General features: G+C 39.7%; 1 long non-coding RNA gene across 3 annotated transcripts; it reads right to left on the reverse strand.

Annotated features, from left to right (window-relative positions):
* Nucleotides 1–11,304: 11,304 nt before the first annotated feature.
* On the reverse strand, nucleotides 11,305–19,591 carry LOC140619401 (uncharacterized). Of its 3 annotated transcripts, none has more exons than XR_012019297.1 (3): nucleotides 19,137–19,591; nucleotides 17,438–17,497; nucleotides 11,305–14,224 (listed from the first exon to the last, which is right to left on the reverse strand). It is a non-coding gene; the product is annotated as an uncharacterized lncRNA (long non-coding RNA). The 3 variants fall into 3 exon arrangements; XR_012019296.1 differs by lacking the exon at nucleotides 11,305–14,224 and adding an exon at nucleotides 14,794–15,216; XR_012019295.1 differs by lacking the exon at nucleotides 11,305–14,224 and having other exon boundaries at nucleotides 17,222–17,497.
* Between the last annotated feature and the right edge of the window lie 2,846 nt (nucleotides 19,592–22,437).

A 22,437-nucleotide genomic window follows, 5' to 3' on the forward strand; every position in this document is an offset into this window, starting at 1 on the left:
CATGCTCGCACACAGCTCCTGAACCGAGATGTTTTCCATTCTATTCCAATCTGTGTAATTCCACTCCAGAAAGAAATGTTGGTTTCAACCTGCTAAATTAATACTATATCACCAGGAATAGGATGCAGCCCACATTTTGAAAAACGTTGGACTAGGCTGTGGTTGCCGGACTCATGTGTGGGGCACTTGGATGGTGCCTTTGATGTGTTACTGCAGAGTTAAGGACAGGTATGTCCACAGGAACGAGACAGATTCTAGCACTAAATATTCTTAACATCCTACTGCAATTCACAAGTCCCGCCTTTCTCCTTGACACCCTTGTCTTCCTCAGTAACCTCCCCTGCTACATTGCCCTCTTTGCTCTTTGTAATACATCAAGCACATCTCTATCTCGAAGCCTTGGCACTCAGCTGATTCTACCGCTCTGTGCTACCCTCCCTCCAGCACCCCCAGGCCCAGCTTCTTTTAGCTCTGATTATCAGAAAAACTTTCCCTGGCCCATCCCCTATAAATGGCAGCCCCCCTCCCAATTTTCTGTGTGTTTATCCTGCTTTGTTTTTCTTATTAATACTTACCACTACTTAACATTATTTATATAGTATATTAATACATTAATACATAATAACATTAATATTTATAATATTACCAGTGTAGTATTTATTGATAATAGCAATAAATATGTATTTATTGTCTACTTTTCTCTCCTCCAACGTAAGCTGCATAAGGGCAGGAAATTTGTTTCATTCATTGTATCTCAGAGTTTAGAGAAGTGCCTGGTGCATAGTGAGTACCTCATAAGTCTTTTTTCCAGGTGGTATACACAAAATAAACACTTAGGAGATATTATTGGTTATTTTATCTTCTAGGTTCCATCTTTTGTATATCTCTCAAAATATTTTAATAACAGCTATATTGAGAAGTCACATAGCACATAACTCGCTCATTTAAAATGTGTAGTTTTTAGCATATTCAGGGATATGTACAACCACACTACAATTTTAGAACATTTTTATCGCCTCAAGAAATCTCAAACTTTTTAGCTATCATCTCCTCAAACTCCCACCTCCCCAGCCATAAGCAACCACTAATCTACTTTTTCTCTCTAAAGATTTACTTATTCTGGTCATTTTATATAAATCATCTTTTCCTATGACTATTGGCCATCTGGATGTCTTCTTTGGAGAAATGTCTATTTCTGTCTTCTCCCCATTTTTAATTGGATTATTTGTTATTGGGTGTTGAGTTTTATAGGTTCTTTATATATTTTGAATAGAAACCCTTTATCAGATATGTCATCTGCAAATATCTTCTCCCATTCCATAGGCTGACTTTTAGTTGTGTTAATGGTTTCCTTCACTGTGCAGAAGCATTCTATTTTGAGGTAGTCCCAATAGTTTATTTTTGCTTTTATTTCTCTTGCCTCCGGAGACAATATCTAGAAAAAAGTTTCTACAGCTGATTTCAAAGTATTTGCCACCTGTGTTCTCCTCTAGAATTTTTATGGTTTCAAGTCTCACAGTTAGGTCTTTAATCCATTTTAAATTTATTTGTGTTTATAGTGTCAGAAAGTGGTTTAGTTTTTTTCTTTTGCATGTTGCTGTCGAGTTTTCCCAGCACCATTTGTTGAAAAGGTCTTTTTCCCACTGGTTATTCTTTCCTCCTTTGTTGAAGATTAATTGACCATTTAGTTTTGGGTTCATTTTCAAGTTTTTTGTTCTATTCTATGTGTCTGCTTTTGAACAAGTACCACACTGTTTTAATCACTACAGCTTTGTAATATAGCCTGAAATCTGGAATTGTGATGCCTCCAACTCTGCTTTTCTTCTTTAAGATTGCTTTGGCTTTTTGGGTTCTTTTGTAATTCCATACAAGTTTCAGGATCGTTTGCTTTAAATTTTATGTAAAAGTTCTTTTTTTGCAATTTATTTTTCATTCTGTAGCTTGTTTTTTCACTTTCACAAAAGGTTTTGAATTTGATGTTCTATTTATTAAATTTTTCTTTTGTTGCCTGTGCTTTTGGCATTATATCTAAGTCCATTGCCAAATTCAAAGTCGTGAAGATTTACCCTTATCTTTTCTTCTAAACGTTTTATAGTATTAGCTCTGACATGTAGAATTTTGATCCATTTTGAATTAATTTTTGGGTATGGTAGAGGTAATTCACACTTCGTTCTTTTGCATGTGGCTACCCAATTGTCCAAGCACTATTTGTTGACAAGACTATTTGTTGCTGTTTGCTTACTTAACCAGGTTGGTGGCTGGCTGAATTAGTTCAATAAAGTCTGTCCGCCTCCCTGTTGCAGTGAATGATGCTTATCATCAAAGAGGGCAGCCTGGAATAAGCCCAGAGTCACACTAGAATGACAGTGCTTTTGGCAGAGCTGCCTTTGTTTCTTTCCCTGACCACACTAAATCTTCAATTCCATTAATTGTTCTATTTAAGCAGGTTTCAATAATGCCCTAGGGCATAAATTGCTCCACAAACTGATACAATTAAACCTGGGCTCTTTTGAAGGGATGCTTCCTGAGGTCAGTGTTTGAAATTTGTAATGACAAAATCCTCCCACATGTCTTTTCCTTTTTTCTCCAGCAAAAGAAAACTACACTAGCTGGCCTATGGTTTAGCCTGTACCTCCAGTGAATCCATCAATAGCCCAATGAAGCCCAGTAGCTTTTCGCCACCTGTACTGTTTTTTTTTTAAAACACCTTAGGCTTGACCTTCAGACTGTTGTAAGTGGACTTGGTTGCTTTGGGAAGAAACTAAGAGCCCTTCTTGCTCTGGTCTACTTCTCTTCCCCGGGTATGACCTTTGAGTAAGTGACTATGATATTGGGAGTAGACCATGCTGCACTTCACTCTGAGTGACACCTCTGTTCTGGAGGTTCCAGGTCTCCTTGGCTTGCCTCTCCCACCATGGAAACCCCTCCCCCACCTCATGAACTAGGGCAGGGGTGCTCAGGACCCCAATATTTCCAGCAGTGCTATGCTCAAGGTGGAGCCTCTGTCCCACCAGCAGGCTGTGCAGAAGAAGCCTCTCAGCTGCATTTCACTAGAACCTAGCTTTAGCAACAGGTTTAGCAACAGGCAGCCAGATGAGAAATGCTGATGTCCTGCTCCTTTCAGGAAGATAGCCCTCTGACTGGGAACTGGGGAGAGAAGGAAGCTTGTGTTCTTGACTGTTCCAGTTTGGAGTGGAATTTCTATCTTGCTGAGCTGGGCAAGGGGAGGGAAGGTATGAGTCTAAGTTCAAATACCACTGACCCTCACTTTTCCTACCTAGTTTTAATAGGATTTCTTGAATAACTGTTTCTTTACTTGGTGTATGGACCATTTGCAGAGGTTTAAAATTTTAAAATAATTTTCACCAATCTGTCAGGGAAGTGGGTTCACAGAGCTGCTCACACTATCATGCTAGAGTTGGAATCCTCTAGGTTAAACTTAAAATTTGTTTCATTCTGCTTAAAATTCTCTTTCCCCAACCAACTAGAAAACTCTCATAATTTTTCAAGTCTCAGTTTAATTTCTTTCTCATTTCCACCCTCCTCTTCCCTACAGAGGGCTTTATCATTCTTCTCATTGTGTTATTATTACATCTGTCCACCGTATTGTATTGCAATTGCTTGTCTTGTCTGTGACTTCTCTGCTAGACTCTTTTCTCCTCAAGGGCATCTACTGTTCATCACTGCAGTCATTCCCAGCATGAGGGTTTGCATGTATTATGTACTCAACTAATGAATATTAAACAGATTTCATGTGTTGGCCACTTCTTTTGCATTTCTTTTGTGTGTATGCGTGTGTATGTGTATCTGTGTGCTTGTGCATCTGCAATCCATGAAAATGGAGGCATTAACAGAAACAGTTGTCATTTGTATGTAGTAGGTACTGTTCTAAGCATTCCTTACATGGATTCATTCATAAGATAATCTTCACAGTTATTATATATCATTTATTAGGCTTAACCCTATTATGTCTTATTTACACTGAGAAATTTGAGACACAGAGGTTTTAAGTCATTTGGCCAAGGTACATACTAATAAGCTCTCGGGCCAGTATTTGAGTCCAAGGAATCTAACCCCACAACTGTTATGATAAATTGTCTAAAGTGTATACCAGGTGCATAGTAAATGCTCAGTGAATAGAAATTAGTAAATGCAGGCATCAATGAACCCAATTGGTCCTTGCTTTCCTCCTTAAATGAGATCTGAGACACCTTAAACTATCATTGCTTGCTACCTGGCTGATCACCTTGCTCCTAAGAAGACAGGCACCAGGCCTGTCCAGCCCCATCTTGCACCAGTAAACCCAAATTCAAGCCCTTCCAAGGTCAGTAATCACCATACTGTTTTATTGGCACTTGCATCCATTTAATTTTTAAAAGTATTTTCATTTCTGCTGCTCTGCCATTTATGGAGAGCACTCACTGCCATGGCTTTGCATTCATTTCCTAGCGACACATTTGTATATGGATTGAATCCTCCCATAGGTGGGCTCCAGTAATGTCCCACTTTCTAATTAGGGTCGTGAGTTCTTCTCATTTGGGAAACCACTGCTGCCTTGATGAGCTGGTTGGGTTCCAACGCCCTGCACTTTCCTGACAAAATCACAAGTGTTACCGTTTCAGTTCTTAGCTACCTGCAAACATGGTCACCTTCATGGGTAATAATTGAAATCATGACCAACATGCCATCCCAGTATTTTGGTATTTATTTTATATGGTGCTAAAGTACTGGCTTTTTATTTTTTAAAATGTGAGATAGACTTGCTATGATATTTATGATTTTTTTGATTGAGGGATAACATAAGTGTAGAAGTCTTAAACATATAATCATTCTCCAGTGAATATAGAGAAGATTCACAGCATCTTGGGAGGCACCATCATACCTCTTTCCCGTCAATACTCAACTCAGAAGTGATCACTCCTTTGGACTTCTCTCACTACAGATTCATTTTGCCTATTTTTGAACTTCATATAAAATAGAACCCTACTGTATGTATTCTGTTATGTCTGTCTTCTCTTGGCCAATCATTATGTCAGTGAGAGTCATTCAATTGGTTGAATGAAGCAGCAATTTATCCCTTCTTATGACTGTATTGTGTTCCATTGTATGGATGTACACGATTTATTTACCTATTTATCTACTACTATACACCTGGGCTATTTCCAATTTCTGGTTTTTATAAATAAAACATGTACAAGTCTTTGTATGAATATGTTTTTCTTTTTTGGGAAATTGTTAAAAATTAGTTTCCTTGGGTTACAGAATAGATGTATGTTTCATTTTACAAAACACTTTAGCTCTTCCATCAAAGTGGTTGTATATTTTTATATCTCCATTTGAAATGTTTGGAACTTTTGGTTGTTCTACATCTTAGCCAACATTTTATGTTGGTTAGATTTTTAGAAACCATTCTGATTGACATGTAGTGTTTTTTCAGTCTGGTTTTTTTTTTGTTTTGTTTTGTTTTTTTAATTTATTTTTATTTATTTATGATAGTCATACAGAGAGAGAGAGAGGCAGAGACACAGGCAGAGGGAAAAGCAGGCTCCATGCACCGGGAGCCCGACGTGGGATTCGATCCCGGGTCTCCAGGATCGCGCCCTGGGCCAAAGGCAGGCGCCAAACCGCTGCGCCACCCAGGGATCCCTTCAGTCTGGTTTTAATTTGCATTTTCCTGATGACTTTTGATACATTTTCACTTACTAAGTGGTTATTTGTTTATCTTCCTTTGTGGAGGGTCTGCTCAAGATTTCTTGAGCATTTTTATTAGACTATTTTTCTTTTTTTTATTGAGTTGTAGGAATTTTTTTATATTCTGGAAACAAGTACTTTATCAGACACATGTATTATGACTATTTTCTTCTAGTTTATGGCTTCCCTATTAATTTCCTTAATGGTGTCTTTTGAATGAACAGAAGTTTTAAATTTTTATGGCATCCAATTTATGAATTTTAAAAAAATAAAAATAAAAAAAATAAAAAAAAATAAAAGAACTTATGGTTAGTACTTTCTGTATCCTAAGAAAGTTTGCTTATTACAGCATATTCTGCCATGTTTCCTTATAGGAATTTTATAGTTTTAATTCTTATGTTTAGATCTAGGAGTCAACTTGAATTGATTTTTTGGTATACGTGATATAGGGATTGAGATTCTTTTTTTTTTTTTCATTTGAGTATCTAGTTATTCCAGTATTGTTTGTCAAAGACTCCTTTTTCCATAGAATTGCTTTAGTGTTTTTGTAGAGAACAAATTGACTATAGCATATGCATCTATTTCTAGAATCTTTATTCCATGCCAGTGATACTTGTATTCCTTTTTTATTTATTTATTTATTTATTTATTTATTTATTTATACCTTTTTATTTTATGTATTCATGAGAGACACAGAGAGAGAGGCAGAGACAGAGGCAGAGGGAGAAGCTGGCGCCCTGCAGGAGACCGTTGTGGAACTCGGTCCCGAGACTCCAGGATCATGCCCTGAGTTGAAGGCAGACACCCAACCACTGAGCCACCCAGGCATCCCAAGTAATGTAAGTTCTTCAAGATTGTCTTGGCTTTCCTAGGTTGTCATTTATCCTCTCAAAATTCATATGTTGAAGTCCTAACCTGCATTACTTCAGAATGTTACCTTATTTGGAGATAGGGTCTTTATAGAGGTTTTTAAGTTATAATGAGTTATGTAGGTTGGATCTTAAACCACTATGACTGGTGTCCTTTAAAAAGGGGGAAATTTAGATACAGTCATACACCTGGGGAGAACATGTGAATATAAAGAGATCAGGGTGATATTTCTACAAGCCAAGGAACATCAAGGATTGCTAGCAAACTGTCAGAAGCTAGGGAAGACATGTGGAACAGATTTTTCTCTTACAGCTCTCACAAGGAACCAGTCCTAGCAACATCTCAGTCTTGGACTTCTAACCTCTAGAACTCAATATGTAATGTTTTGTTATGGCAGTCCTAGCAAACTACATAGGTCTCTTGCTTTTTCCTGAAATTTTAGAATTAGTTTATTAATTTTCAGTCTGATATTTTGATTGGGATTGCATTCAATTTGGGGGAGAATGGGCATCTTTACAACATTGAGTCTTCTAATTCATGAACATGGTATATCATTTCATTTATTCAGGTTTTTAATTTCTTTTAGCATTCTTCTTTGGCTTTCAGTATAGAGATCTTGTACCTTTTCACTAAATTTATTCCTAATTATTGAAATAAATAAATAGCATCTTTGCTGATGCTTTTGTAAATTCTATTGTTTTTCTAACTTTGCTTTTTTAATGTTGCTCGTAGAAATGAAACTTATTTAAATTATATATTGACTTGTACTTCATGACTTTGCTAAGTTCACTTATTCTAGTAGATTTTTATATGTGTGAATTCGTTAGAATTTTCTACATCCACAAGCATGTTGTCAGTCATGACTGCAATTTGTTTAAAGTAGTTTGAATAGGATATAGCAGTGACTTTTTCTATGATCTTGGTCAGGCATCTAATCTCTCTGAACTTTTAGTGGTTCTCATTATAGAGAAAGATTGTTATATGGACTTGTCTTTGATATTCCTTTCAGATATATGATAAAGAAACTGTCATTTACTTATTTGTAAGTGGGTGCAGCATTGTGACCCTGGGCAAAAATGCTACATGTCTATGAGTCTCAGTTTGTTCATTCATAAAATGGTATAATAATAATAATAATATTTTCATGTCATAAAATCATTTCAAGGAATCAATGAAATAAAGCATATGAAGTGTTTATCAGGGCACTTCGAAGATTTCAGGCACTCAGTGACTGTTACATGTTGCGGTAGAATAAAATATATATTTGGTGTTTGTCCCTAGTTCCTGGTACAGAGCTTCTAAAACCCTTGGAATTTCCAAGGTAATAGGGGTGCTTTTTGTTATTTATAAATTTCTTCCTCTTTCTAGACATTTGAGTTTATGATGATGAGGTGACTCAACGGGGAGCCCCTAGAAAACCTCCTGATGGGACTGGTCACTTTCAGCTTCTCCTATCTCTGGGAAGCGGAGGAGGGCTGGAGAGTAAGTTATAAACACTTTTGAACAAGATGTGGAGAGTTTCTAAGTTGGCGAGCACATCTACATGCTGGGAGAATGGGACATCCCAACTCCATTGACACAGAGGCTCCTGTGCTCCTTCTGGACCTTGCCCCTAAGTACTTTTTCATCTGGATGTTTATTTGTATCCTTTATAACAAACTGTGGTCATAAGTATAGCACTTTCCTGAGTTCTGTAAGCCATTCTAGAAAATCATCAAACCTGAGGAGCCCTTGAATTTGTAGTTGAATTATTGGACACCCAGGTATTTTCAGAGTTGGAGAATTGGTTATGGGTGTTGGAAAAAGATGCCACACCTATTAATAATGATGATGCTGTTAATAATGACAATGATGATAGCACTATAGTGCTTTCCAGCTTGTAAAGTATTTTTACATTTTATATCTCATTTCATTACCAAAAGGGCCTGTTGGCTAGGCAGAGCTGAGATTATTAACTTCACTGTATTGATTAAGAAGCTCCAAGAAGTTAAGTGACATGTCTGGAGCCATTCAGCATTTAAGAGACAGAGCTATGATGTGGTTTTCTGACCTTGAATCTTGTATTTCCACAAACAAGGACAGGTTGGGCAAGGGAGGTTTTGTAGAAACCAGTCCCAGTCCATGGGGACGCCATTACCAAGCATGCTCTGAGGAGGGTGTGTGTGTGTGTGCAACTTCTCTCAATCCACCAGATTAGGACAATATTTCTCAAACGGAAGTGTGCCTCAGAATCCCCAGAGAAGCATGTAAAAATACACGTTCTTGGGCCCCACACTCATAGATTTTATTCATAGCTCCAGAAGGGCCCAAGAGACAAGAGTTTTTAGCAAATAGCCCATGTAACTCTCACACTGTTCTTCCACTGACCAAAACCCTTGTTTTAAGCAGTGGTTCTCAGGCCAGGCTGTGCATGAGAGTCACCTGGGAAGTTTTTAAAATTTACAGTGCCCAGGCCCTCCCCAGGGCTACAGAATCAGAATCTCTGGCAAGTGCAAAGAACTGTTCCAGATGAGCTGATCTACAGGATTACCTACTCATTCCATTCCTCTGCATCCTTACCTTTCCTTCTCTCTCCACCTTGTGCACCTCTTGTTCAGTGTCTCTGTGATTTATTTTGTTTTAATCTCCCACATTTATTTGTATCTTTGTCTGTGTTTTTCCTTCTTTAGTCCATCTGTGTCTCTGAGACTCTCTCTATTTTATGTCATCTCTTTGGATGAATGTTCTGAGACTCTGCCCCCTCTGCCTCTATTCTGTCTCTCCCTTTTCCTGGGTCTGTTGCTGTGTGCATCTCTGTGAGTTTCTGCCTCTGATTGTTTTCTGTCCTGGCTCTTGCTCTGACTCTGGGTCTCTTGTTTCTCTGTTCCTGTCCATCTGTGTGTGTGTGCGTGCGCTTGTGCTTCCATTATTTGCTCTCCATCTCCAGTCCTTTTCTTCTCTCTTCCTCCCACCTCCCAGCCTCTCAGCTCTGCAGCTTTATGTGAAATCCAGAGACTCTTCTCTGGAGAAGTCTGAAATATCCTGGGTCAGACCTGAAACCACTGCAAATCTCAGAATGTTTGACTCTAATCAGGAGCCCCCTCTGGGTCTGTTCACTCACCCTCAGGGTTTATCTGGGGCCCTCAGTTTCCTTTTTTTTTTTTTTTTTTTAATTTTTTTTTTTTTATTTTATTTATGGTAGTCACACAGAGAAAGAGAGAGAGAGAGGCAGAGACACAGGCAGAGGGAGAAGCAGGCTCCATGCACCAGGAGCCTGACGTGGGATTCGATCCCGGGTCTCCAGGATCACACCCTGGGCCAAAGGCAGGCGCCAAACCGCCACGCCACCCAGGGATCCCGGCCCTCAGTTTCCTATGCTGCCAGAGATAAGCTGCCCTTTGTAGCAAATGCCTTGGGCGTGACCCTCAAAAAGACTAGATAAGTATCATAGCCTTTGGGATCCTGGAGTGCCCTCCACTCCTCCCCAGGCTGAGAACTGACCTTCCTATCACTGACCCTCAGTATCCCAGAATACTCTCAGGGTCTTTATGGCTGATCCAAACAACCCTTAGGAGATCAGACTAACTTTTATCCTCAAGCTAATATTGTTAATTCATCATTAATTAAGTAATTTATTTACCTGGTATTTATTAAACACTGTGTAGCAGATTCTGTGCTGAGAGTATAGCAGTGAGGATAACAGGTGTAATATTATAAATCTTGGCTCTCATAAGAACTATTATAGCATGGATTAAGCACCTATTATGTTCCAGGAGCTTAATTTATATAAGGAACTTCATACCAGAATTCCTTACTGGGAGACAATTGCCTCTTTCATGCAAAGTACTCTAATTATCAGCTCATAATCATTATAGCTATTAATTGATTATAGCCATTAATACACTGGACATTTAAGTCTTCTGTATTCAGGGGTGATATTTAACATGTTTAACAAATGACCAGTTGACCAATAAATACATTTGCCCCACTCCTCACTTCTATTGCAATTAGTTGCATAAACATCAAGTCTTCTGTCATTCATTCATTCATTTATTCATTCATTTTTTCATGCAATTGTTCATTTATTCTTTCTTTCAGCATATTGTGAAGGGCCCAACAGATATCATGTACTGTGTTAGGAACTGAGATGCAGCAAATAAAGGACATCATAAGGGACTGAAGGAAGGGGATAGATACAGACATTGATCAAGTTCATGGAATGTAACAAAGGAAAAGTTCAGGAGTATATATCTAACCTAGTTAGAGCAATGAGGGAGGGCTTTGTGGAGGAAGGGACTTTCTTTAATATGAAGACTTAGGGGTACCTGGGTGGCTCAGTGGTTGAGCATCTGCCTTTGGCTCAGGTTATGATTCTTGGATCCTGGGATCAAGTCCCAGGATTGGGCTCCCCACAGAGAGTCTGCTTCTCCCTCTGCCTATGTCTCTACCTCTCTGTGTCTCTCATAAATAAATAAAATCTTAAAAAAATACTAAGACTTAAACAGTGAACAGGGGTTAGCCAGATGATGTCTCTTTCTTGCCAATTTTTTATGTTCTGTAGGACAGAACATGGTGCTCTGAGCCTAGTAGGGCTCTACCAAATCAATAGGTAAATAAAACACAATGACCTTGAAAGCAGTTTTCTGGCTGGGTGCTAATTGGCTAAGCAAGCCATAATGAAGATGCGTTATCTTTTCTAGCAACACTTGCTGTTAGCACATCTTTTGTCAGTGCATGTACCTAGCACCTGGCTAAGAATCAAAGACAGTTGTCTCCATTCAAAATTCATGATGATGTTAGAGCTTTTAACAAACTCCCTATTCACTCTCCCAGTCTAAGAAGATGATTTAGAGCTCAGGAAAGTAGGCCTAGGAGACAAAACTTGATGAAAGAGAACAGTATGAGGTCCTAGTTCTCAAACTCATACCTGTAGGCAACATGTTTTAGAGCTGTGGTCTGTGTTTCTAAAGCTTCTTCTGTTCCTTTAGAAGAAATCAGAAACCTGAATTTTCATGTAAAACCTTTCTGATTTTTGTGTTGGAATCTCATTTAAAAATTAAAGAAAAAAGGCATTACCTAACCAAACCAAACATCAATGTGCTGCTGTCTTAGTCTGTTCTGGCTGCCATAACAAAAATACCATTGACTGTGTGGATAAAACATTTATTTGTCACAGTTCTGGAGGCTGGTAAGTCCATGATCAAAGTGCTGGCAAATTTGGTGTCTGGGGGAATCGGCTTCTTGGTTCATAGATGGTTGACTTCTCCTTACGGTGTCATATGGTAGAAGGGGTGAGGGAGCTCTTTGGGGTCCCTTTTATGAGGGCAGTAATCCTGTTCATGCAGACTCCACCCTCAGGAGCTAATCACCTCCCAAAGTCCTCACCTCATAATACCATTATATTGAGAGTTAGGATTCAAAGCATATGAATTTGGGAGTGACAAACATTTAGCTCATAATTGCTGCCCTTCCTGGTTTAGAAGCTATTTCTTCAAAATGAGAAGGAATCAGAGGGACTTCTGTTTACCATGCAGAATGTGGCTCTAAACATTGTACTGCATGTTCTATGGATCTTCATTGCGAATATTCATCGCATGAACATCTCTATTATCTTTTTTAATCTTTTTATCAACCTCACAGGGCTAGTATTACCATCTCTTTTGAGGAAGATTGCCAAATTAAGTCTGCAGGGACCCAATATTAGCCATGAGGAAGCTAAATATTCAAACAGAACTAAACTAAGAAGAGGAGAAAGTTGTTGAATCAGAGACTTGATTTTGTAAGATATTCCCTTCCCCAGGTGCTAAGGGCCTTGAATAACCAGATGTTTGTCTAAAAACTGTCATTGTGTTGGTTGGATGTCTTCACTAATTGCTCTAAATACTGCTGCCCTTTTCTGCAACTTTCTTGCTTAGTTTTAACATGTTGGTATGGGGAGCCAGTTCCCTGTTATGTAAAATGTGTGTAACCCACAAAGTGATTCACTATTAATTAATGTTGTATCTGTGGTATTCAAGATCCACTCAGCTAAGCAACACTGTTAGACTTTCAGTTTCTGATTTTTCCACGCTTCTGAAATAGTTCAACCACATCTTTAAAAAGACATTCAGAAAACACTTCCTTTTACCTGGACTTCTGGAATTTTTGTCATTGATGTGAGCATCCTTGTAATCCTAGAGTATTAGGGCCTCTGTACCAAAGAGGTTTCACTAGGTGAACTCCCAAGGCCCTTCTGAGTATCTCCAAGTGGGATTTAGTGAGGTGGTGAATCTTCAGGCTAAACTTTTGGAGAGATTGTTGGAAGATGTGAACCCCATGAGCAATCACATAAAAGAGCTTATCTATCTCAGAGTCACTGGGAGGTCAAAAACTGAATGGAGTAGCCATGTTGCTTAGCAGAGTGGGCTTTAAAATTCTGGAATGCATGAAGCCATCAAGTTGCTTGTTTGTAGATTCTTTATCGCCAGTCTCCATTCTGATTCACTAGGAGTATTTGTCATGGCAAAGGGCTAAGATATTGTATGGCCCCATAATAGCATGACTTAGAGAACACAGAACCTACTTCTCCCACACACATTACAATCCAAGTGAGTGTTCCTTATTGGTAGGTATACTTGTTTCATGAGATGTGGATGAGGATGACCATGTATTTGACACTCCTCTCATTGAGAAATGAGGTTGATGTCCCCTCCTCTTGAATCTGCACAGTCTTGGTGACTGCTTTGACCAACAGAATGTTGTGAAAGTGACACTGTGCTAGTTTCTGGGCATAGCCCCTAAGAGACTATAGACTAATGCTTTTTACTCTTGAAACCCAACTACCATGCTGGGAGCCCAGAAGCCTGTGAAGCAGCATTTGTGGAGAAGAGCTAAGGTTCCTGGTAGTCAGCCCCAGCTAAGCTTTAGGCTGAGAGCCGGAATCAACTTTCCTACCACGGGCATGATTCACTACAGAAGTAGACTCTCTAGTCCAGTGGAGCCTTCCCACGTGGTGCCATCCCCATCAATCCCTGCTCAAATTATAGATTTATGTGCCCAATAAATGACTTCTACTTCTGAAGTGACCAAGATTAGGGTAGTTGTAGAGACTCAGGTTTCTCCCATCATGAGGCTCCTCTGACTTCTATAAACTTGTCCTCCTCTCCTTGGTCAAGATCAAGTTCCTACCATGTCTAGGTTCTAGTCAGTGGGAGGGGCTAGAGAAAATGCATCTATTTCATTACTCACCTTGGCTTAGAGTTGGCATCTGTTACTTTTGCTCACATTGCCCTGGCTAGAACTTGTCACATGACAATCTAATTACAAAAAGGACAGGGAAAATAGACTCTAGCTACATAGCCATTTTCCCAGCCACCAAGAAAAATGAGATGAGAATGAATTCTGTTGGAAGTCTCACAGTCTGGACTAGGGCACAGAGCTCTGCATTTCTGCAATTCCTGCTCCCAGGTGACTTTGATGTTGATGGTCCCAGTATAGCAATGAAGAGTATGAATTTAAAACTCAGTGAGATATGAGTTGAAAACTAAATTCTACCATTTACCAGCTGGGTGACACCTCTGAGTTTCAGTTTCCTTGTGTATATAAAAATGCAGAAAATAGTAATTCTAACCTCAGGGGGTAGTTGTGCAGATTTGCTAATGGCCTGCATGAAAAGTGCGAACGTAGAACTGATGCACAGCAAGATCTAAAAAGAAAAAAGAGAAAGAAAGGGGAAAAAAGAAAGCTTTTATTGTTAACTGAATCAAATGTTCTTTTTCTCTTTTAAAACCAGCACATCAATGCACTCAGTCATTATACTTAAAATCTCTCTTTTTACAACCCCCCTCATCAACTCTAATCTTATCCCCATTTTATAGACAAAGAAACTGAGGCTCAGACAAGTTAAGTAAGTAGACCAAAAATACTGAATTAGTAAGTGCTACTGTTGAGCTAAGGAAATTAAAATTTGAGCTAAGATTTATTTCTGATGGAGTTTGATTACAAACACTGTATTTTTTAAAAAGTGAAGAGCTGTTGATGGTTTAGGGGCAAGGAAGTGACATATCAGAGCTCTGTTATAGACAGATAAATCTGAAAGTGTTGCCATGAGCTGTGTGGAATCAAGGAAAGCTAGAGACAGGAGGACCACGTTTAGGAATGAGGTGAGCAGGTTCACAGCTAGGGTAATTGAAGTGAAGGCTCAGCACGCGCCTGCCCCATCCTCTCCACTTACTTACTTCTAAGGAGGAAATCCCAGATACAGTAATTCCATTCTTCACTTGAGCATGCCTCTGCAAAACTAACTAGCCAATTCCTCCACTCATGCTGGATGTGGCTTACAATGTTTAGCATGGATTGCAGCCCCTAATAGGAGTTTTTTGTATGCCTCAGTTTACCCATGTGGAAAATGGGGATTACAATGCCTGCCATAGCTATTTCATAGAGATTCTATAAGGAAATGAATTGGAATATATTTTGTAAGTTTAAAGTTATCAAATTCTTATTAAGGTTTACTGTAAATTGAATAAAACAATACAGTACAAAACATTTGCTTAGACATTTCTTGATTAATTCTTTGAGTCTTAATTTTATAAATTAAGAAGTTTAGATATTAAAGGAGGAGGTAGCAGAGAAAGATTGAAAGGTATATTTTCTTGTGTTGACTTCCATGGTGACAGACTTGCAGGCATCAACTGGCTGAAATATAGGTAAATAAGAAAATGATTGCAAAGTATTTTACACAGTGCCTGGCACATAGTCAACAATCACTATATATGATATCATAGTTACTGCCTCTATAAAAGTAGCCTAGACATAGATGCTTTCCATGAAGAGCATCATGGGAAATTTCCCCCTCTTTTGGAATGCTTCAGACTGCACATTCTGAGATTTTAAAAATGTTCTAAGGCTGTGAAACTTTATGGGAGAAAACTTAGACAAGGGCTTTGACTTACGAGTTTTCTCATTCTGAACCACCTGCACAATGAGGCTTCACCTACCCAAGTTCCTTTGTATCTTGTTTAAGACATCTTTACCCACCTCAAACTCTAGATATTCTCCTTTATTGTCTTCAAAGATGTTTATTATTTTTTCTTTTCACATTTAGATCTACAATCCACTGGAATTGATTTTTATGTATAGTATGATATAGCGATAAAGATTCAGATTTTTCCATATAGATGGCCAATTGACCTAGCACCATTTATTGAAAAAGCCATTGTTTCTCCATTGCTCTTCAGTGGCACCTTTGTTATAAACCAAGGGTCTTTACATGTGTGGATTTGTTTCTGAGTTCTCAATGCTATTTCACTGGTCTATTTATCTTTCTTGTATCAAAGCATGCTCCCTTAATTACTCTGGCTTTATAATATCCTGATATCCAGTAGTGAAAACCAACTGACTTTGTTCTACTTTGAATAATCTTGACTCTGATTTTCTATGCATATTTTAGAATTACCTTATAAATTTCCACCCAAACGAAAACTTGCTGGGATTTTGATCAGGATTATGGTCTCTAGGTTGATTTGAGGAGAAATGACATCCTTACAATATCAATTTATTTTTTCACAATAGCCCTATGAGGTAGGTTCTGTTGTTATCAGGTACACCCTCTGTCCTGTAGGTGGGGCACCTACAGAAATGTGAACTAATCCAGCAGCCCACTTAGGAGGAGGGATGGGTATGGTCTGCCCAATCCAGAAGGTGTATTGTATCATTGACTTTATTTGGAATTATTGGCTCATGCTAATAATTAAAGCAGAGTGATTAAAGTTGGTTTTGTTATTTTGCTTTTAAATTCTCTATTAATCATACAGTCTCTTACCTCTTTGCAGACCACTCCCACTGCCCTTGGCATGCCATTGACTTAATCCCACCAATTTGATTCACCTGTGCAAAAATTCAGTTTGGCAGTAGGCGATGCTGGCCAGCAGGTACAAGCTGAATCCATCTTTGAGTGAGCATGGCAGACACACCACACCCAGCTTTTTAGGGGCAGCAGGGGCAGAGAGTGATGTTTCACACCCAGAGTTACTGATATTAGCTGAGGTGTCTGTGAGAAGTAGTGGTAGCAGTTGTTTTTGTTGAAGGGATATAGATTGGGTTTCATTCCTGATCGTGATTCTTTGGCCCTCACTGGAGATGCCAGGAAATTCTTGATATTATTAAAAATTTTTCTTCTGTTAAACTGGTAGAGGTACTTTGATTGTTTGCAACTAAAGGTCCTGATGGATAGCGTTATGATTGTGATTATTACTAGTCATGCCTCTTCTGCCCAGTTTATACACTGCCATCTTTCTGCACTGTATGCTAGCCCAGAGTTCCAGAATACCAAGTCTTGCCCAGCCCACAAAAGCAAGACACCTGCTTGTCCAAAGCCAAGGATTAGACAAATACCAATTAGGACTAATATTGTCAAGCTGGAGGGTAAGGAATGGTGTCTCTGTTTGTAGTGGCCCCACATTAGGATCGACTCCACGTGTTAGGGAACCCTCCAACTCCCTTCCATCTGGCAAGAGTTAAATGACATCATGCAGGAAGAGCCAGCATGCTGTTGGCTGGAGGACCAATAAATCATGCTGTGGATGTAGGGAAACAGCAAGGCCTTCCCCGGAAAGGCTTTCTCGTCCAAGGTACCATTAGTAATGCCACTATTTGCCATCATAATAAAAATAAAAGTAATAGGTAAACCACGTTGGGGCAATTCTACTGCCTACTGGATTTTTAATTTTCTTGAGGATGCCAGAGGCAATCTTGAGCCCATTACATCTAAGTGAGGCACATTATAAAAGGCTTACAAAGTTCAAACTGCTTTTACAGCCATTAATTAGCCAGACTTCTAAAGAGACCCATAAGACCAAGCTTGGGTATGGTCTGTGGTCTCTGGAATAGGGGTGGAGTAGGGAGAGGAGTCAAATACCATTGGTCCAGTCATGGCTCTTCTGTTGTTCTCTCTCATCTCGGTTCTAACAGATGTTGCCTGTACGGGGGGAGGTGGAAAGAGAGGTTACTACGTAACCAAGCACCTGATGAAAGTGCTCCAGACTTTTCCGCAAGGCTGTGGACAGCTTGGGCACCGGGACTACTAGTGTCTTTAGTTTCTGTACCTACAGCATCTTGTGCACAGCAGGTGTAATGAGCCAGGCTTCTTGGTGGCAAAGGACAGAAACCTGGCTCTGGCTTTTTTCAACTAAAAGAGAATATATTAGAAGGATATGGGGGTACATGGAATGAATAATGGCCTAGAGGAGCAGGCTTGCAGAGGCAAACGATCGACAGCAGTAATCAGTTCATGACTTTAATCATCTCTATGTCCTTCAGTCATGGGCTCCAGATTCCAAGTCCCAAGAAAGTGTGTGGCCAGAGGGACCTGGGTCATTCTCCCCTTACACCTTCCATAGTGGTTAGGGGTACTTATCTCAGGACTACTCTGGATGGGAATTTGATGGGGGAAAAATGAAAATCAGTGTGCTAAGAGGAGGAGGTGTTGTATACCAGATAGCTCCTGATGGCAAATGCCTCTGGTCTGATATAGTCAGTAAATGTTACATGTTAAACTGAATTTGCTACCCTTCCACCTTTGCATGGAGTGAGGTGCCTCCCCAAGAAGGAAGGAATAGGAAGATGTGATCATCCTCTAAGGCACAGACCAGACAGAGGCTTATGAAGTACCAGAACTGTACTAAGCATTGCCTATACATTATCCTCACAACCTGTGAAGTAGAAACTGTTAACAACCCCATTTTACAGATGAGGAAAACAAGGCTCACAAAGGTGAAATCACTTGCCCAAGCACACACAGATGGAGACATATTCAAACCTAGCTTTCTGTTTTTTTTTTTCCCAAACCTAGATTTTTGTAGACCCCAAAATCCACTCTCTGAATCATTCTATGTACTTTCTCCTCCCACTTCTGGTTTTGGTTTTGGACAAGACACATCCTAAAAAGACAAAAGGGCCTCCAGGACCACAAACCTGATAGTTAACAGTGTATGAACATATCTAAATGTATAATACAGTGCTCTCCAAAGGGAATGGTGAGCCTGGAAAACAGAAGAAGAGGTGAGTGAGAGGCAGGTGTTGGCCAAGTCCATTCCATACTCTTCAGGAAGTAGGAGGCCATAGGCCACAAAGCTGAGCCTCTGGCTGGTGGGTGCATATTGGGTGTATCATTTTGCAACTTGCTTTTTTTTAGTTCAAAGGGAAAAAATACATTTTTAAAATTCCTTGAAAAGCAATATGACTTTTGGAGCTAGATGGCTTGAGCTTATTTTATTTTTTTTTTAAGTTGAGATTTTTTTTTAAGATTTTATTTATTTATTCATGAGAGACAGAGAGAGAGAGAGAAGCAGAGACACAGGCAGAGGGAGAAGCAGGCTCCATGCAGGGAGCCCGACGTGGGACTCGATCCCGGGTCTCCAGGATCAGGCCCTGGGCTGAAGGTGGCACTAAACCGCTGAGCCACCCGGGCTGCCCCTTGAGTTTAAACACCTGTGTACGTGATGATCCTGGACAGGGCTATTTAACATCTTGGCACCTTAGTTGCCCTGTGAGAATAATCAGAGAATCCTCTCACGGACTGTCATAAGTATTCAAAGTTTCAGGGCATAGCCCCTCACCTGGCCTTCCACGTTGTGATTCCTCCCCTGTAGATGGATATTAGATCATTTTCCACCTTTTGGTTATTACAGGCAACTCTGTTGAAAATCTCTGTGTATCCCTCCTTGTGCACATTACATCCATTTACATCCTCTTCTAGGATAGATGCCAGGAAGAGGTATATCTGTATCCTAGGACACATGCATCTTTGAGTTTTAATAAGTGCTACCAAATAGCCCTCCCAAGTGGCTGAAACGAGGTGCACCCATCGGCAGTCTGTGACGATCTAGTTCTCACCAGGTTGAATCTGCCTTTTTCCAGAAACCCAGCCTCTCTCTCACTCATGAAGCCATATCTGTTTTCAGAGCTCTGCTGACATCTCTGGCTGCTCCCTTCTTTGTGATTCCAGCTTTGTGTCCTCAAGCAGTTCCTTGCTATTGTTGTCCTTCCTGACTCCTTTAATGCTGCCAAGTGCTTTTGGAATCCTGGGTAATAATGGCATACAAAGCGCAGAATGGAACGTGGAATTGGAGGTGCTGAATGTAGCTTTTGTCGGGACACCTTGGCGTGATTTCAGCCTGAAATGGAGCACTTTGCACTCAGTTTAAATTGCCTCAATTGTACCTGGTGTGCTGGTTGTGCTGCGCAGACAGGCTGGTGGTTTCTCAGGAGGAGTACTGGCTGCCCTCTCAGGCTTGGAAACAGGACACCAGCTCACTAGGGGGAATGGATTTTAAACCCAGTGTGGGCTTCAAATACACTCTCCTTTCAGACCCTTATGGATTTCCAAAGGGCCTTTTCTAGTAACCTCAGGGAAGTAACTTTTCAACGTAAAGAAAAAGGGTAGGGGTATTTGGTCATTTAGGGCCTAAATGGACCATGATAAAATCCATTTTATTTATTTACTATTATTGTTTTGAGGGTGTAATATTAGCAAAGCAGAGCTTTGCAAGCTTCTTCTTTAGAGAAAGCTTCTCTAAAAATACAAATAAACAACAGGTCCCAGGATAAAATGAATTTATTTTACTTTTTTTTGAAGATTTTATCTATTTTATTCATGAGAGACACAGAGAGGCAGAGACATGGACAGAGGAAGGATCCCAGGATCCTGGGATCAAGACCTGAGCCAAAAGCAGATGCTCAACCACTGAGCCACCCAGGTGCCCCGAGAAGATGGATTTAAAGCTATCTTACATTTTCTCATTTCTTCTGGAAGTTTGTACCCCAACTATCTTCGCAATTATTGCATTTAATCAACTATCTGCCAGGGTAACTATTTGCTCAATTCGCTTTCTCTGATTGAGGTGGGGGTGGGGGGTTGAAAAAAAGGTTTTGAAATAAATGTCTGCAGTGGTGCCTTGCATTCAAAGGCTAATGAGATGGTGAGGCAGAGTGTTGGACACTAAATGTTTACATTAAAATGGAAATATGTAATCGATTTTTCAAATAGGGTCTCCTGTTCCCTTTTGAAATACATTTCACAGGACTAAAACAAAATGAAAAAAATCACTGCCTTTAAGTAATATTGGCTGAGGCAGCAGCTTCTGGTGAGCTACAGCCCAAACCAAGTATAGAGATAATTGTTTCCAATAATGCATCGGTACACCATTGTCTTTGTTATAATAAAAAGGGAGAATTTATTTCTTAGCAAGGTGTGAGATTATTATCATTTTAGGTGCTTTTTCTAATTGTGGTGATTCTTCAGGAATGTAATACGTACTCTTCAGGGGACAAACTTTTTAAAAGTTGATGTTTCAGAATGAATAACATTGAAGTTGTATTTGTTCACTTGATCATTGCTAGATAGTTTGAGAGAAAGTGGGTTACGTGCTAGTGTTTTGGAGCCTGAGAGATGTGAGTTGGTATCCAAGCTCTGCCATTTACCAGCTGTGCAGCTCAGGATCCCTGTGGGTCTCTGATTCCACATTAGAGATGTTGCCCATGCTGAAAGAAGGGCTGAGTTACCAGAAAATGTGGAGAAAACCCACTTTAGATCATAATTCAAAGTATCTTACTATTATGGGAATAACATATTAATAATAAGATTACTCATATCTATTGAGTGCTTATTATGTGCCAGGTACTATTTAAGAGTTTTGTTTGCATTAACAATGTAATTCTCCTAATTACTTTATGAAGTAGATACTATTATTAAGTAAGTGCTAATATTCTGACAGTTTTAAAGATATTGGTTAATTTATTCAACAAATATTTATTGAATGTGTTTGTATTTCTCTGTAAAATAGGATTAGTTGATTTATCCATGACATATTTATTTTGTATCTACTGTGTACCAGGAGTATACCTGCTATATTCTAGAGCTGTGTTGCTGATTAGAATTTCCATGGTTCTAGTATTCATGGAAGTTAGATCTCAAAACTAAGTAAATTGTTACAAAGCAAACAATATGTACAAGTCAGAACGGCTCCAACAAAGTGCACTGCTCTATGCTTGGGGAAGTGACCTGTGCTGTAATCTGAAAAAGGTGTTGGAATTAAGTGAGGAGGAGAACGAGGGGCTGTGTGTGTTGCAGGCAGAGGGAGCAGCCCTTGCAAAAGTCCTGTAATGGGAGGAACATGTCAGATGAGCAAGCTCTCCTTTACCCATTTCCATCTGTCTCCCTGGTTCTCTAAAGTGGTAAGAATCAGGGCATTTTTCCAGCACTTGGCCAAGTTTTTAATTAAAAGGGTTACTGTGCTTTGTGGGGGAAGAGGAGAGGTTCACTATCACAGCTGGGATCAGGAACATAATAATCCTTACTCTTGTTACAAAACTTTTCTCTAGGGGTTTGGGCAATCTTTTCTATACATCTCTAGAAGCTGTGAGACCCAAGTCAGAATGATGGTAAGAAACCACTGTAGATAAAGGCTGAGAACCAATATGGCAGCCCTTTGGCCACTGGTGACATAGAAAGCCTTGAAGGGAGTTCTTGTTTCAATCCTTGTGGAACATTCATGCGACACAGTTCAGGAATGATTGAGAGGACCACGTGACTGACAGGTATCTTATTGCACCATAGCAGATGTGGGCAGGAGCACCTCCTAATTGCAGTTCCTCTCACAGCTGGAGAGTATGTATGCACATGCTAATGAATTAAAGTCTGCCAAGCGTTTTAAACCTCTTGAAACAAAATGGAATAGAAGTGTGAGATTTTGTGATTGTGATTGTTACTGATACTTTGCTTCTCAGCAGAGCCAGAAAATATTCTTGTTAAAATGCCCTGTGTTCTGTCAGAAAGACCAGAACACGTGTTGGGATGTTGCCAGTCACAGAGGCCTTTCTCAACAGTGTGTGTCGTGGGTAGCTGGGTGGGTGGGTGGG

This window comes from Canis lupus, chromosome 27 (genome assembly GCF_048164855.1).
Source record: "Canis lupus baileyi chromosome 27, mCanLup2.hap1, whole genome shotgun sequence".
Taxonomy (NCBI): domain Eukaryota; kingdom Metazoa; phylum Chordata; class Mammalia; order Carnivora; family Canidae; genus Canis; species Canis lupus.